Source organism: Hemiscyllium ocellatum, unplaced genomic scaffold (genome assembly GCF_020745735.1).
Source record: "Hemiscyllium ocellatum isolate sHemOce1 unplaced genomic scaffold, sHemOce1.pat.X.cur. scaffold_93_pat_ctg1, whole genome shotgun sequence".
Lineage (NCBI taxonomy): Eukaryota > Metazoa > Chordata > Chondrichthyes > Orectolobiformes > Hemiscylliidae > Hemiscyllium > Hemiscyllium ocellatum.
In genome coordinates, this window is record NW_026869319.1 from 1,660,984 (window position 1) to 1,677,656 (window position 16,673).

The window sequence follows — 16,673 nt, forward strand, 5'->3', positions numbered from 1 at the left end:
TTTGAAGAGAATAATCAGATATATTTTTTGCAGGAAATTAGGAAAGTAAATAAATATGTATATATTGATATTAATAGTTTTAAAATGTTTAGAAGTTGACTAGGATTATTTGATTGAGAGAGGCTGCATGATTATAAAGACTAATTCACCTTTTTCATTGCATTGTTGATTTCACTAGAATCTGTTGTGGTCTAAGCTCTTGTTGTGTGCAATGGACTGTCACTAATAGCTTCATTAACCTGCGAGTCTCAGATCAGGTTTCCTTTGTCTGTAAGTCAGTCTGTAAGTGCGCGACACACCTGCTTTTCTGAGGGGAAACAGCGACTCTTTTCAAAGGAAATAAGTGGCAGATCACTGAGAATGGTTTCTACTGCAAACCATAAGCAGGGAAGTGGTTTTCCAAAGAATTCCAATCTTTATCTATAAAGCTGATGGTATCTGTGTTTGTCAGTTTGTGGAGGATTCAGCCCCTTTGTTCTGAGCTGTTTTATACAAGCAGTTGGTTCATTAAGTCTTTGCCAAGAATGTTGTTTACTTTCCCCTTTTACTGTGATTCTGCAGGTTAGAATATTCTGAGAGTCAATAATGTACAATAACTGAGCATTGAATGATTTTGACTCTAACAGAGCAGTTGCCTTGTTTTCAGCTAATTATTCATGTTTTTTTATTTCCTGGTTGAGTTGAATGTTACAGAAACAGGCTCTGAGCAATGTTTCCATTCACTTGTGTTGGAGTCACTGACAGCCACATGGTCAGTCAGTTTCAGGCTGATGGATCAGTTTCTCTGACCTTGTACATGATGACACTATTGGAGTATTGATGTTGTTGTTAACCACATTAACTGGGCTGGAGTTGACTGATCTTACATTGCCACTTTCTGAACCTCAGGCTGTCTCTCTGGGCAGTAAGTCTCCAAAAAACAGTAATGTGACAATGCGCAAGGATCATCTGTTTTGATTTAAATTGTGATTGTAGCCCTGCTGCTTCACAGCATCAGGTACAAGGTTGGAGTCCAGCCTTGGTCAACGGCCTGTGTGGAGTCCCCACATTCTCCCCATGATAGTGTGGGTCCCCTCCAGGTGCTCTGGTTTCCTCCCATAGTCCAAAGATGTGCAGGTGGATCAGTCATGCTAAATTGTCCACAGTATCCAGGATTGTGCAGACGAGGTGGATCAGCCATGGGCCATGCAGTGTTACAGTGATAGCGTGCTCTGGGTGTGATGTTCTTTGGATGGTCGGTGCGATTTGATGGGCCAGTGCTCTACTTCCACACTGTAGGGACTCTATTCTATGATTGAGGATAAAGGCTACACAGCCGGGTGTCCTTGGAGAAGGACCATGTGGTGTGTATCAATTCTCTCGAGGCCTTTAGATAGAGGTGGGCACCGCAGGGGATACAGTGCTTTATCTACACCGCTGCCCCCTCCCCACAACTCTACTTTGATTTAGTCCCTTCTCACTCTGTCACTTGTAATGGTTTGCTTGGCCCGTAATGGGCTTACTTTGGAAATATTCAATTGGTTACGCAAATGATTTACTGCTGGTGATTATATGTCTAGATTAGAGTGTTGCTGGAAAAGCCCAGCAGGTCAGGCAGAATCCGAGGAGCCGGAAAATCAACGTTTTGGTAAAAGCCCTTTTCCAGCACCACTCTAAGCTAGGCTCTGGTTTCCAGCATCTGCAGTCCTCACTTTTGCGCTGCTGGTGATTATATGTTAACCAAAGCTAAATGGTGTAATGATGATTTTGATGGTGGGAAGGTTGCTGTGATAACATTTCTGGGTCGGGGAAATGGGGAAAAAGAACGCTTCGCAGAATGAGAACTGAAAAGCAGTTAAATCAAACCAAAGGTTCAGACAGGGAGGGAATATATCCCTGGAGCTTGAGTAGCTGGAAAGTGAATAGATAGAACTTTGTTTTACAGAGGTTGAAAGTTTTAAAACTGTTATATTCAGACAGTTTAATTTATTTTCTTTAATTTTATTTGCTGTGCAAAACACTTTGACAACATTTTAAAACCAAAATTTATAAACCTTGTGTTAAAGATAAATGTTAAATAAAGTCCATCAAACCATCGCTCACTGAAAACTGTTGTGGAAGTATAATCTCCTGGAGAATCCCTGCCCACTCCTTCCTACCTGGGCTCCATGGCTATATACATACCTGGGAGATAGCAGCAGGAGGCCATTCGGCCTTTCGATCCTGCTCCACCATTCAATGGGAAACAGCTGACCATCCAGCTCAGTCTTCTGTTCCTGCTGTGCTCCAATCCCCTTTCATGACTTTACCTCGAAGAACTATATCTAAGTCCTCCTTTGGTTTCACTGCCTTTTGTTCCAGTGATGTTGCGGTGTTACTGTGTGGGTGTAGGCAGGGGTAATGTGATGGTGCTGCCTCCTGGAAGATGCACTCAGCGTCCCTCATCATCCTGCAGTAACATCAACTGGGTTTCAGCAACTAGAGACAGAAACCATTTCCAGGATATGGGCATCACTGGCTCAGCCAGCATTTATTCCCCATCTCTAGTTACCCTTGAGAAGATGGGAGTGAGCTGCTGTCTTGAACCATTCACAGCCTATGTGGCGCAGAGAGACCGACAATGCTGCGAGGGAGAGTGTGCAGGATTTTGGCTGAGTGATTCTCTATCCTTGGTTCTTCAAACACTGGTTAACTTAATCACAATCTGCACGAGTTTGAGATTTCAGTCTGTAAATCTTCACCATCCAGCACCCTGTATAAAGGAATATGTACAGGTTAGAAATTCAGAACAGAGAATTCTAGTTTCTCTGGAATATCTTTTTCCCCTTTCTTCCCCCGAAGCTGTTACCCTCCAGCCCACTTACTCTCTCCCACCATTCTAACTCTGCTACCCCCTCATGTACACCCTCCCCATTCTCATGGAGTTACTGGTAAACAGATCCATGCCACCACTTCCCGTCCCTGGTTAGACTCTGCACCCTTTCTGGGTTCACTTCCTTTCCCTTCAGTTGCTGCAAGTCAATAATGTAACAGCAGAATGAAAGAAAAGGAAACAGAAAGGGAGGTGGCAGATCCTGGACAGAAGAGGAACCTTCAGTCTGGGAGAATGGGTCAGATCCTTCTTTGTTTCTCATTGGTCGATGCCCAGTGTTATGACGAGTTGGGGATGGCCTTTGGCCCCACATGGGTGTGGTGACACTTTGGTGCCGCCCCCCACAACCGATATGTTCGTCCTCCAGCCAATCACAATGTGAAGTACTTTCCGCTATTTACCACAAAGCACATGCTCCAAAATCCGCCCATATTCTGTACATGTGCAGTTCTGGTCTTCCCCTCACACGTATGGTCCCCGCCTCAGGGATTGTGGGAGTTGTAGTCCCCATGAAGCCACTGGAGACATGTTTTTAGAGAGTGAATGAAAAGTGTGGGCTGGAGGGTGTTGTGTGTAGGATCTCCATTCATACACGGGCTGTTACTGGATTTTACTGAGACACCTGCTTCCACAACTTGATTTCTGATGTAAGGAATATAGATTCAGCCAATTGCGGGGCGGGGAGGTTAATAAGGGGGAGCAGATTTTAAGCAGAGGTGGCTCAGTGGTGAGCACTGCTACCTCACAGCATCAGGGACCCGGGTTTGATTCCAGCCTTAGGTGACTGTGTGGAGTTTACACGTTCTCCCCATGTCTGCGTGGGTTTCCTCTGGGGGCTCCAGTTTCATCCAACAGTCCACATATGTGCAGGTTAGGTGGATTGGCCAAACTAAATTGCCCACAGTGTCCATGCATGTGCCAGTTAAGCCATTAACCATGGGAAATGCAGGGTCACAGGGAATGGGTGGGTCTGAATGGGATGCTCATCATAGGGTTAGTGTGGACTCGATGGATGAATACCCTGTTTCTGCACAATAGGGACTCTATTCTATTCTCATGAAGAAGAATGTACTTGTCTCAATGTGTTGTGAATCTGTGGAATTTTTCTATTCAAAATGCGGTGGATGCCAGGACAATGAGCAGATTTAATGAAGAGATACAGATGTTGAATTTGCAACGAGATGAAGGGTGAGAGAGAGCAGGCGGGAAAATCCAGCTGGGACCGAGGTGAGCTCAATCATCACCGTATTAAATGGTGGAGCTGGTTCGAAGGGCTGCATTGCCTCTCCTGTGCCCAGTGCTTATCTTCTTATGGTAATAACTGGAAAGCTAAATCCAAAACTCACCACCTTCACCAAAGGAGATTTTCTGAAAAAGCAGGATAGTCAGGTGGATTAGCGTTCCAAACTTAGGTAGTGAGGAAGCATGTAGGAGATAATGATTTTGCAATTTTAAACTCAGGGGAGACAGTGATTTATGGTTTTAGACTGTGTTGTCCATTCACACTGTCCAGAATACTCTGTTGTGAATATCCACCCTGTACTTAATTACAAAGTTAAGGTCACTGATAATGAAAACCAAAACACCCAGGTAACATCCCCTCACCTTGTAATCTGATAAAGGACTTGTGATAAGTATGGATCAATTTAGAACACAGATGGAAAGCGGGAAGATTAAACCCAGTCCCAAGATCCTGTGCTTAAACAAAGGAGACTACAATAGGATGAGACAGGAGTTGGCTAATGTAAACTGGAAACAAATAGTTTACGATGGGGCAGTTGACGGCCAGTGGAGAAATATCAAAGCAATTTTTCAAAGTGCTGAGCAAAAGTGTATATCAGTGAGAAGGACGGACTGTAGGATAATGAGTAATCTTCCATGGGTGGCTAAGGAAATAAGGGAGTCTATCAAATTGTAATAGAAGGCATACAAATTGGCAATGATCAGCGAGAAACTAGGAGATTAGAAAAACTTTAAAGATCAACAGAAAGCTAGATGGGATTGGGGATAAAAAGTGACGAGTAGCTAACCCCAGGGACAGAATAGCAGTTGATATTGCTAGAGGGGAATATGTGGCCTCTGTAATTAGATTACTTACAGTGTGGAAACAGGCCCTTCGGCCCAACAAGTCCACACTGACCCGCCGAAGCGTAACGCACCCAGAAACATTCTCCTACATTTACCCCTTCACCTAACACACAGAGTCGCCAGAGGCGGGAATTGAACCTGGCTCTCTGAAGCAGCAGTGTTAACCACTGTGCCACCGTGCCGCCCACTGATTATTGAAGTACTTAACTAAAGAAGTCTGTCATCATAGAGATAGACCTGATAAAGTTAAAAATTACGCCGTGTTCGGAAAGCTAGTGCTTCCAAAAAACCCTGTTGGACTGTAATCTGGTGTTGTGAGATTTATAACTTTGTCCACCCCACTCCAACACCGTCTCCTCCACATCAGAATCCTGACAGACAATCCCACTGAAACTGAAGCGCCTGTCAGGTACTGAAGTGATCCACGGGAGGTTGGGGGAGGGGTGCGATGTTAAAACAATGTGCTGAATTGAACTAGACTTTTTAAACCGCCGTTGCCATGGAGATAATCCTGATGAACAGCCTCCATTCGTAGCTACAAACTTTGCTAACATGGACTTGGCTGTGTCACAGTAATTTTTCCAGACGCACTGACATTTGAAATATTGTCCACGGACAGAATACACACCTTTCCTTCCAGATGAGAAGGCCAATGATATTCAGATCGGCACGGATCCAGTAACCATCGGGTCTGAACAGAAAGCTCAATTTGAATTTCTCATCCACAAATCCACCCTTTCAGTACCCTACAACAGAGAAAACAACTCATCACTGTTAATATAGGATGGAACTTTATAAGATAGTGATAGTATTAAATTGTAGTTTCCTTGTTCCCCCCAAAACTTTAAATCTCAGTCTCACAATTTCTCTCTCGTTAACTGAAGACCAAACCAATCTCCTCACTCCTTCCCTCCACACCCAGTTTTCACAATCTCTCTCCTCTCCTTGAATTCAGTTACCTAGCTCTTGTCTGCAGACTAAGAACCAAATCAATGATTCTGACTCAGAGCCTCCCAGGTGTTGGTGAATCCTCCCCCCCCCCCCCCCCCCCCCCCACCCCAGGTCACCGGGTTTCCTTCCTGGTCGGAATCACATTGGGGAAAAATCAATCTGGAACCTCTCATTTATATTCCCCACCTCCACCCTCTGATGAGAACCATCCTGCACACACTGCATCCTGCACACTGGCAAAATCATATAGAACATAGAACATAGAAGAATACAGCGCAGTACAGGCCCTTCGGCCCTCGATGTTGCGCCGACCGAATCCTACCTAACCTATACTAGCCCAATAACTTCCAAATGCCTATCCAATGCCCGCTTAAATGACCATAAAGAAGGAGAGTTCACCACTGATACGGGCAGGGCATTCCATGAACTCACAACCCGCTGTGTGAAGAATCTACCCCTAACATCTGTCCTATACCTACCACCCCTTAATTTAAAGCTATGTCCCCTAGTAACACCTGACTCCATTAGAGGTAAAAGGTTCTTAGTATCTCCCTATCTAAACCCCTAATCATCTTATACACTTCTATCAGATCTCCCCTAAACCTTCTCTTCTCCAATGAGAACAGCCCCAAGTGCCTCAGCCTTTCCTCATAAGATTTTCCTACCATTCCAGGCAACATCCTGGTAAACCTCCTCTGCACTCGTTCTAAAGCTTCCACATCCTTCCTATCGTATGGCGACCAAAACTGCACACAATACTCCAGATGCGGCCTCACCAGAGTCTTATACAACTGCAACATGACCTCAGGACTCCGGAACTCAATTCCTCTGCCAATAAAGCCCAGTACACTATATGCCTTCCTCACAGCACTATTTACCTGGGTGGCAACTTTCAGAGATCTGTGTACATAGACACCAAGATCCCTCTGCTCATCCACACTACCAAGTAGCCTACCATTAGCCCAGTAATCCATTTTCTTGTTACTCCTACCAAAGTGAACGACTTCGCACTTAGCTACATTGAATTCCATTTGCCACATTTCCGCCCAGCTCTGCAACTTATCTATATCCCGCTGTAACCTACCACTTCCTTCCTCACTATCCACAACTCCACCGACTTTTGTGTCATCCGCAAACTTGCTTACCCAGCTTTCAAGTCCTTCCTCTAGATCATTTATAAAGATAACAAAAAGCAATGGTCCCAAAACAGATCCTTGTGGTACACCGCGAGTAACTGCGCTCCAAGATGAACATAATCCATCAACTACTACCCTCTGTCTCCTTCCAGCCAGCCAATTCCTAATCCAAACCTCTAATGTATCCTCAATGCCATACCTCCGAAGTTTTAGCATTAGCCTACCATGGGGAACCTTATCGAACGCCTTACTAAAATCCATATACACAACATCTACTGCTTTACCCTCATCCACTTCCTTAGTCACCTTCTCAAAGAACTCAATAAGGTTTGTGAGGCACGACCTGCCCTTCACAAAACCATGCTGGCTATCCCTGATCACGTTATTCCTACCCAGATGTTCATAAATCTTATCCCTTACCATTCTCTCTAAGACTTTGCCCACCACTGAAGTCAGACTCACTGGCCTATAGTTACTAGGGCTATCCCTACTCCCTTTCTTGAACAATGGGACCACATTCGCTATCCTCCAGTCCTCTGGTACTATTCCCGTTGACAATGACGACATAAAAATCCAGGCCAATGGCTTTGCTATCTCCTCCCTAGCTTCCCATAGGATCCTGGGGTAAATGCCATCAGGCCCAGGAGACTTATCTATATTCATCCTTTCCAATATTCCCAAAACCTCTTCCCTGCATATTTCCAGGGCATCCATTCTAATTATTTGTGATTCCATATTCACATCAGCAACAGTGTCCTGTTCCTGAGTGAATACTGATGAAAAGTACTGATTTAATGTCTCTCCAATCTCCTCCGCCTCCACACACAACTTCCCACTACTATCCTTGACTGGACCGATACCTACCCTAGTCATCCTTTTATTCTTGACATACCTATAGAAAGCCTTTGGGTTTTCCCTAATCCTACCAGCTAAAGACTTTTCATGTCCCCTTCTCGCTTCTCTTAGCTCCCTCTTTAGCTCCTTCCTGGCTACCTTATAACTCTCAATCGCCCCAACTGAACCTTCACGCCTCATCTTTACATATGCCGCCTTCTTCCCTTTCACAAGGGACTCCAATTCCTCACTAAACCACGGCTGCCTCACAAGGCCCTTTACACCATGCCTGACTGGTACATACCTATCGAGGACACGCAGTAGCTGCTCCTTGAACAATCCCCACATCTCATTAGTGTTCTTCTCTTGAAGCCTGTTTTTCCAATCCACACATCCTAAGTCATGCCTCACTGCATCATAATTTCCCTGCCCCCAGCTATAGCTCTTGCCCTGCGGCGCACGATTATCCCTCTCCATCACTAAAGTGAAAGTCACCGAGTTGTGGTCACTGTCCCCGAAGTGCTCACCTACCTCCAAGTCTAACACCTGGCCTGGTTCATTACCTAGAACCAAATCCAATATAGCCTCCCCTCTTGTTGGCCTGTCGACATATTGTGTCAGGAAACCCTCCTGCACACATTGTACAAACACCGACCCATCTAATGAACTCGAGCTATAGCTCTCCCAGTCAATATCTGGGAAGTTAAAGTCCCCCATAACAACCACCCTGCTACCTTCACTCTTTTCCTGAATCATCCTCGCAATATTATCCTCTACTTCTCTAGGACTATTAGGAGGCCTGTAGAAAACACCTAACAGGGTGACCTCACCTTTCCTATTTCTAACCTCAGCCCAAACTACCTCAGATGGCAAGTCCTCTTCCATCGTCCATTCCACTGCTGTGATACTGTCTTTGACAAGTAATGCCACGCCTCCCCCTTTTTTACCCCCATGTCTGATCCTACTAAAACATTTGAACCCTGGAACGTGCAACAGCCATTCTTGTCCCTGTTCTACCCACGTCTCTGTAATGGCCACAACATCGAAGTCCCAGGTACCAACCCACGCTGCAAGTTCACCTACCTTATTCCTTATACTTCTGGCATTGAAGTATACACACTTCAATCCACCTTTCTGGTTACAGGCACCCTCCTTAGAGATCGCTGCATTATTCCTAACCTCCCTACACTCAAGGTCCTGTACCCTAAAGCTACAGTCCTGGTTCCCATGCCCCCGCTGAGTTAGTTTAAACCCTCCCAAAGAGCACTAGCAAACCTCCCCCCAAGGATACTGGTGCCCCTCAGGTTCAGGTGTAGCCCATCCTTTTTATAGAGGTCCCACCTTCCCCAGAAAGGACCCCAGTTGTCCAGAAACCGGAATCCCTCCCTCCTGCACCATCCCTGTAGCCACGCATTTAACTGCTCTCTCTCCCTATTCCTCGACTCTCTATCACGTGGCACGGGTAACAAACCAGAGACTACAACTCTGTTTGTCCTAACTCTGAGCTTCCAACCTAGCTCCCTGAAAGCCTGTCTGACATCCTCACCCTTCTTCCTACCTATATCGTTGGTGCCAACGTGGACCACGATCTGGGGCTGCTCCCCCTCCCCCTTAAGGACCCGGAAAACACGATCAGCGACATCACGTACCCTTGCACCTGGGAGGCAACATACCAAACGTGAGTCCCTGTCGCCCCCACAAAACCGTCTGTCTGTACCCCTCACTATCGAGTCCCCAAGAACAATTGCTCTACCTTTCTCCACCCTACCCTTCTGAGCAAAGGGGACAGGCTCCATGCCAGAGGCCTGAACCTCGTTGCTTGCCCCTGGTAAGTCATCACCCCACAAGTATCCAAAACGGTATACTTGTTCTTGAGGGGAATGACCGCAGGGGGTCCCTGCACTGGCTTCCTCCTCCCACTCCCCCTCACTGTCACCCATCTATCTTGAACTTTCGGAGTAACTACTTGCCTAAAGCTCCGATCTATGACCTCCTCTGCCTCCCGAATGATCCGCAGTTCATCCAACTCCAGCTCCAGTTCCCTAACACGGGTTTGGAGGAGCTGGAGATGGGTGCACTTCTTGCAAGTGTACTCAGCAGGGACGCTAATGGCTTCCCTCACCTCATACATGTTGCAAGAGGAACATTGCCCTCTCTGCACTGCCATCCCTCTAAAAGTAAGCTTTCCTTAAAAAAAACAACAAAAACCAACTAAATCTAAAGAAACAAACAAGGAAAATGCAGCACTTACCCGCTAGTCACAATTGGTCTTATTATTAGGTTAGAGGAGGTGGAAGGGTGGGAGGCACTACTCGTGTTGAACTGAAATGAACTGAATTAGAACTCTAATTGCAGGCCCATCCTTGTCCCTTTCCATAACATTCCTGAATTTTCACAAAAGGTGTTCTGATAACTTTCTGCAAAATCCTCCCACAGTCATACTTTGACCACTCGTCAGGATACCAGGAGAGGGGCTATTCCCCGGGTCCTGTTCCCAGAGGAGGAAGATAGGGAGCTGCCAATGATAGATTAATCCCACACACCCACAGCCTCCCTCCCTGGCACTGACCCGCCCTGTGGCCAATTGGCCAGCACCGCGCCTGTGCACTGGTCTCCCCTCCCACAGCACATGATCCAGATCACACAGGAGCCCAGGTGATTGACAGCAGCTGCTGCCCAATAGAGTGGAGGGGGCGGGGCTGGAGGACTGGGATAACGGGATTGTAAACAATGAATGAATGTGGAGGGACACTGGAGGATGGACAGGTCAGTGAGGGACAGGAGCAGTGTAGCAGCAGGAGGGGATCCTGGACAAACTGAACAATGGGAGAGTCTGACAGGAGAGAAACTACAGGAAGGTTCTGTTGAGGCTCAGGCAGGGACAGCTGGGAGACAGTATGGCCTGGTGGCTTGGGCACGTTTTCAAATCAGCCTCTTCAAAGATGGTGTTATTCAAATCTGAGCCCGATCCTCCTGGTCCAGAGGCAAGGACACTACCATCATTTCCTGGTGGGCTAATAGAAAGAAGGGAACATGTTCTCAATCTCACTTGCATGGAAACTCCATGAGCTCCTCCCACTTACTGTCTACGGTGGGGATGGAGGGGACAGAGCAGATGGGGGGGAGGGGGGTTATGGATATAGGGACTGCCTTCCAAAAGGAACTCACCTGTGTTGGTGAGGTTAACAATACACAGTCACTAACACAAACCTGGTGTACATGAACTTTATCCAGAATATGAATACCCATAACTGGGTGACGCAGACCCCAGTGTACAGAGTTAAGTCCTGGATATTATTGACCGCTTTGTGTGTGAGACATCACATCTCACGAACTTGAGTCAGTTTTTTGAAGAAGTAACAAAAATGATTGATGAGGGCAGAGCAGTGGTCATCAGTCAGGCGTTTGACCAAGTTCCCGATGGGAGACTGGTTAGCAAGGTTAGATTTCATGGAATACAGGGAGAACTAGTCATTTGGATACGGAACTGGCTCAAAGGTCGAAGACAGAGGGTGGTGGTTGAGGGGTGCTTTTCAGGCTGGAGGCCTGTGACCAGTGGAGTGTCACAAGGATCGGTGCTAGGTCCATTACTTTTCGTCATTTATATCATTGACTTGGATGTGAACATCAGAGGTATTGTTAGTAAGTTTACAGATGACACCAAAATTGGAGATGGAGTGGACAGTGAAAAAGATTAGCTCAGAGTACAAGGCATCTGGATCACATGGGCAAATGGGCTGAGGAGTTCAGTTTAGAAAAAAATGTGAGGTGCTGCATTTTGGAAAAGCAAACCTTAGCAGGATGAAAACAGTTAATAGTAAGTTCCTGGGGAGTGCTGCTAAACAAAGAGACCTTGTTCTGCAGCTTCATAGTTCCTTGAAAGTAAAGTCGCAGGTAGATAAGCTAGTGAAGGCAGCAGTTGGACTGCTTGCCTTTATTGGTCAGAGTGTTTAGTATAGGGGTTGGGAGGTCAGATTGTGGCTGTACAGGACATTGATTAGGCAACTTTTGGAATATTCCATGCAATTCTGGTCTTCCGATCAGAAGGATGTTCTCAAACTTGAAATGGTCAGAAAAGAATTACAAGGATGTTGCCAGGAGTTTTACCTGGCGTGTCGGAGGCTGAGGGGTGACCTTATAGAGATTTATAAAATCATGCCGGGCATGGGTAGACTAAATAGACAACGCCTTTTCCCTGTGGTGGGGGAGTACAGACCTAGGGAAGAGGGAAATGAGGGAAGGCAGGGATGGGGTGGCAGAGGGTGGGGAGACAGAGAGGCTGGCGGGATAGAGAGGGGTGGCACAGAGAAGGGGGAAGAGAGAGATGGGGAACAGACAGTGGGGACAGAGGAAGCAACAGGGACAGGCGCGGGTAGGGGGCAGACAGACAGATGGGGGACAGACAGAGAGGGGGAGACGGGGCGAACAAACAGACACGGGAGACTGACAGAGAGGGGGAAGATGGAGAGAATTGTTACAGATCAAAATTCCACCCTGTTGCTGTTTTCTCTCCATCCCCTTCAATCCCTCTGAAGGGCTCAGAACAACTGCATAGTTCCTGCAAAGTAGAGTTTCAGGGAGATCATTTGTTGACATTTGGGATGGTGACCATTACTGGTCAGGGCACTGATTAATAAATGGACTGGGTTCAATTCCACTGTCTGTGTGGTGTTCGCACATTCTCCAAGTGTGTGTCTGCGGTGGCCTTCCTCTGGATGCTCTGGTTTCCTCTCTCAGTCCAAAGTGTTGCAGGTAAGGGGGATTCGCTGTGGGAAATGAGAGGTTACATGGTTAGGGTGGGATGCTGTTCCGTTGATTGGTATGGTCTCATGGGCCGAATGGCCTGGTTTCACACTGTCGGGATTCTGTCACTGAGTATAGGAGTTAGGAGGTCATGTTGTGGCTGTATAGGGCATTGGTGAGGACAATTTTAGAATACTACATTCAATTCTAGTCTCCCTGAGTTCAGAAAGTTGTTACCACAATAGCACTCAACGTCAATGACAAGTTCCTGGGAAATGTTGACGAATAAACAGACCGTGCAGTGTGGGGTGATAGTTCCTTGAAAGTGGGGTTGAAGGTAGACAGGTCGGTGAAGGTGGTGTGCGGTATGCTAGCTGTTATTGGGCAGTGCATTGAGTATAGGAGATTGGAGATCATGTTTCGGTTGTACAGTTTATTGGCTCGGCCACTTTTGGAATTTCCATACTGCTTTCAATTCCAGTCTCCCTGCTATAGGGTGGATGTTGGGAAACTTGAAAGAATTCAGAAAAGATTTACAGGGGTGCTGCCAGTATTGGAAAATTAGAACCATAGGGAGAGGCTGAATAGGCTGAGGCTATTTTCCCTGGATCACTGGACGTTTGAGGTGGCATTGTTGAACTTTATAAAATTATGAGTAGCAACGATAGGGTGACTAGTCATGGTTTCTTTTTTACCCCAGGGGATGGGAATCTAAGAGTAGAAAGCCTAGGTTTAACAAGAGAGGGGAAAGACTTCAAGGGGATTTGGAGGCTTTGGAGAGGGTGAAAACAGGTTTACCAGGATGTTGTCTGGATTGGGAGAGAAACTTCTGTTTCTCTTTCTGGTTTACAGCATCTGCAGTTGTTTTGGTTTTCATTTCCTTTAAACTGCCCCCTCTCCTCTTAAATGTGTGGCTCTAGAATTTGTCACTTCCACCTTGGAAAAAAGATTCACATTATTCATTCTGTGCCTCTCGGGTTACCCCGCAGCTACTGACTTGCCAAAGATAAAAAATTCTATCATAAATATCGATCTCTGTAACACCCTCCATCCTCAGAATACTTTCCAACTTTCATGTCCTCCAGATTCATTATCCTCCCTATCTCTAATCCCCTCCCCTCTCTCAAATCATTGCTATATGTGCCTTTCTTTATTTCCAGCCTCTAGGATTGCCAATGTTTATTTCTCACTTGATGATGGCCCTTTCTGATTCCTGAGCTGAGCTTCTGAATTTCATCTTAAAACTCTCCTTCTCACTTACCTCCCAAAAACATCGACCAACCAAGTGTCATCTATTCTAGTATCACCGTTTCTGACCTGATGTCCAATGGAGCCTGTCATATTCCTATAATAAACATCTCAGCTGTATACGGAACAGAAAATACACTGGTGATTCATCTGTGAGAAAGAAAACTACCATCGAACTATCCTGATCTATTGTCCAGTACTTGTGGAAAAGTCTCATATATCATGGCATCGCAAGTGTACACTAAATACATCTCAAATGCTGCCGAGATTTCTGTGTCTCCCACCCTCACAGACAGTGACGTTTAGTGCAATGTTGCTCTATGAGGACATCACCCACAGGAACACAGAGCAGCTGGGTCTGTGCAAACCAGAGGTCGCCCATACATTGGGAAGGATGGCAGGGTCCCTGAGAGGGGGCACAGGAGATTTACCAGGATGGTACAAGGAATAGGGGATTTTAGTTGCAGGGACGTGGGTGTTAATGGTACAAATCAAGAATATCCATCTACAATAGATGGACTCTCCTTTCTAACCTCTCCCCTTGCCTGGGCTGTGGTAACCTTCAGGTTAAACCCACCACCAGCCATCTCTCCCTAATGAGAGAGCAGCCCTATGGTCTGGGAGGACAATGCTGACTTTCCCTTTTACACAGTGATGTCACTGTACCCCGGGGATGGGGAGAGGGAATGCTGAAGATGTGGATGGGACACAACTCAGGCACAGTGCTTTGTCCTGGAGGATGTTTACTTTCTTTAATATTGTTGGGGGCTGCACTGATGCAGGCAAGTGGGGAATGTTCCAACACAATCCTGATGTGTACCTTATAGAGAGCAAACAGACATTGGGGAATCAGGGGTTTGGGGAAACTGAGGTTGTTCTCCTTGTAGCGGAGGAAATTGTGGCTGCCCTGTGACAGAGGGTTTACAGAAATTATACATTAGAATAATCAACCTTACACTCATCAGCTCATCATAAACTGTTGACAAGACATATATGAAAGACTTGGAGGGAGATCTATTGACAGGATGGTTTGATTCAAAGGAGAACTTTTATACATCAAATAGGAATGAGCTGGAACACAATACTCACAACTAAATGCAAATATCCAGGTCCTGATGAATTGAGTAATTCTGTCAGAGTTTGGTGTTACAAATACTGAGGTTACCATCTGAATGTCCACCTGTAATACAAGTTAATAAAATCCGTCACTGTCAGATCAGATTACAAACTCGCACCATCCCCTTCTCCTAGCCCAGGATGACTGGACACATTACCCCTTGTGGAGGTCAGCTGTCATTCAGGGGGAAATCTACGTGGGTTTCTATCAGTTTCCATCTTGGGACTTCATGTGACTAAACAGGGCAGATCTTTGACACATGGGAGAGAATGTTCCAAGTGTTAGTGAGATGTGGAGAGCAGGATTTGCTGCTTCTTCCTTCCTTCTGTGCTGCCGCTGTGCCTCATCACTAAGAATTGGGGGAGGGGTGAAAGGCTCATGCAGCTTCAGGGGCAAGTGGTCACCATTCTGACCAAATACGCAGTAAGCTCCTCCCAGTCATTCCATAGAGTATCCCTTAAAAGACAGGAACTCTGCATGCTTCCCATTGCCCAGTGTTCACAGGAAAAGTTTAGAAGAATGATGGGGAAAATCTCCTAGGAAAGGCATAACAGTGAAGTTCCAAAAGGATTATAAACAGTTTACACAGAGGGATCCATTGGAGAAGTGGGCAACAAGTTGGCAAATGGAGTATCACTTGGGAAAATGTGAAGTTGTTCATTTTGGAGGAGATAATAAAAAGAACAGAGGACTATTTAATTGGTGGAAACTGTAGAAAGCTGCACCACAAAGGGACCAAGAGGTAAATGTGCAGGAAACAGAGCAAGCTAGCACAAAGTTACACCAGGTCATCAGGAAGGGGAATGCAATATTGCTCCTGATTTCAAGGGATTCGCAGTATAAGAGTTTGAGTATATACCTGAGAGCAACTTTATACAGTGCGAGTGAGACCACTTCTGGAGTAATGAGAAGTTTTGCTACCTTTATTTAAGGGAATACATCACTTGATCGGAGGCATTCAGAGAAGATTGACTGGGATGATCCTTGGTTTGAAGGGATTCTCTTTTTAAAAAAGGATGAAGTCGTTGGGACTCTACTCACTCGATTTGGGAAGAATGAGAAGTGAACTCTTTCAAACATATCGGCTTCCTCAGGGGTTTGACAAGGTAAAGACTGACAGGATGTGTCCCAGCATGAGGGAACCTAGAACCAGACTCTGGGTCAGTCGCGGAATCAAGGGTTCTGTTTTAGTTTTGTCAACTTTAATGTAACACCAACACGGGTAAGGGGTTTCAGTAGCAATGGCGCTGGGGCGAGGGGGAGACAAGCAACATTTTACAGATTGGCATTCCTGGTGCTTGTGATTGTGTAGATGTCTGATCAGAAGGTCAGCTTGGTGTCAAAATATGAGAGCAATATTGTGAAGAGTGTACTTCTGCCTCAGTTCGCAGTGAGAGAGAGGGGCTCAGCAGTAAGGAAAAGGAATTTGTAACAGCAACTGAAGGCAATGGGTTTAACCATTGCAATGTTTCATTGGAGGAAATTGCAGCTAATCGAGTAGTGGGAGTGTGGCAAGCAGTTTGAAAACAGAATAACAGTGGAGCAATGGAGAGGGATGATGGGGAGGGAGAGCTGGACATTGTCAGTGTACATGTGAAGCCTAACAGTGCCTTTGGACGATGTCACGTCCTGGCAATATGTAGGTGAGAAACTGGAGGGACCAAGGAGAGATCCTTGAGGGACACCAAATACAAGGACTTCAGAA

At 46.0% G+C, this 16,673-nt stretch overlaps 1 long non-coding RNA gene across 4 annotated transcripts in view; it reads right to left on the reverse strand.

Moving 5' to 3' along the window:
* The window catches only part of LOC132814812 (uncharacterized), a 42,121-nt gene that overhangs the window by 6,293 nt on the left and 19,155 nt on the right, over window positions 1–16,673 (reverse strand). For 3 of the 4 annotated variants that reach the window (XR_009644499.1, XR_009644498.1, XR_009644496.1), the window contains exons 5-8: window positions 14,941–15,031; window positions 12,539–12,626; window positions 5,568–5,685; window positions 2,164–2,731 (exon numbers count right to left, since the gene is read on the reverse strand). This is a non-coding gene — a long non-coding RNA (uncharacterized LOC132814812). The remainder of the gene's footprint in view (window positions 1–2,163; window positions 2,732–5,567; window positions 5,686–12,538; window positions 12,627–14,940; window positions 15,032–16,673) is intronic. The other variant, XR_009644497.1, reaches the window with a different exon arrangement.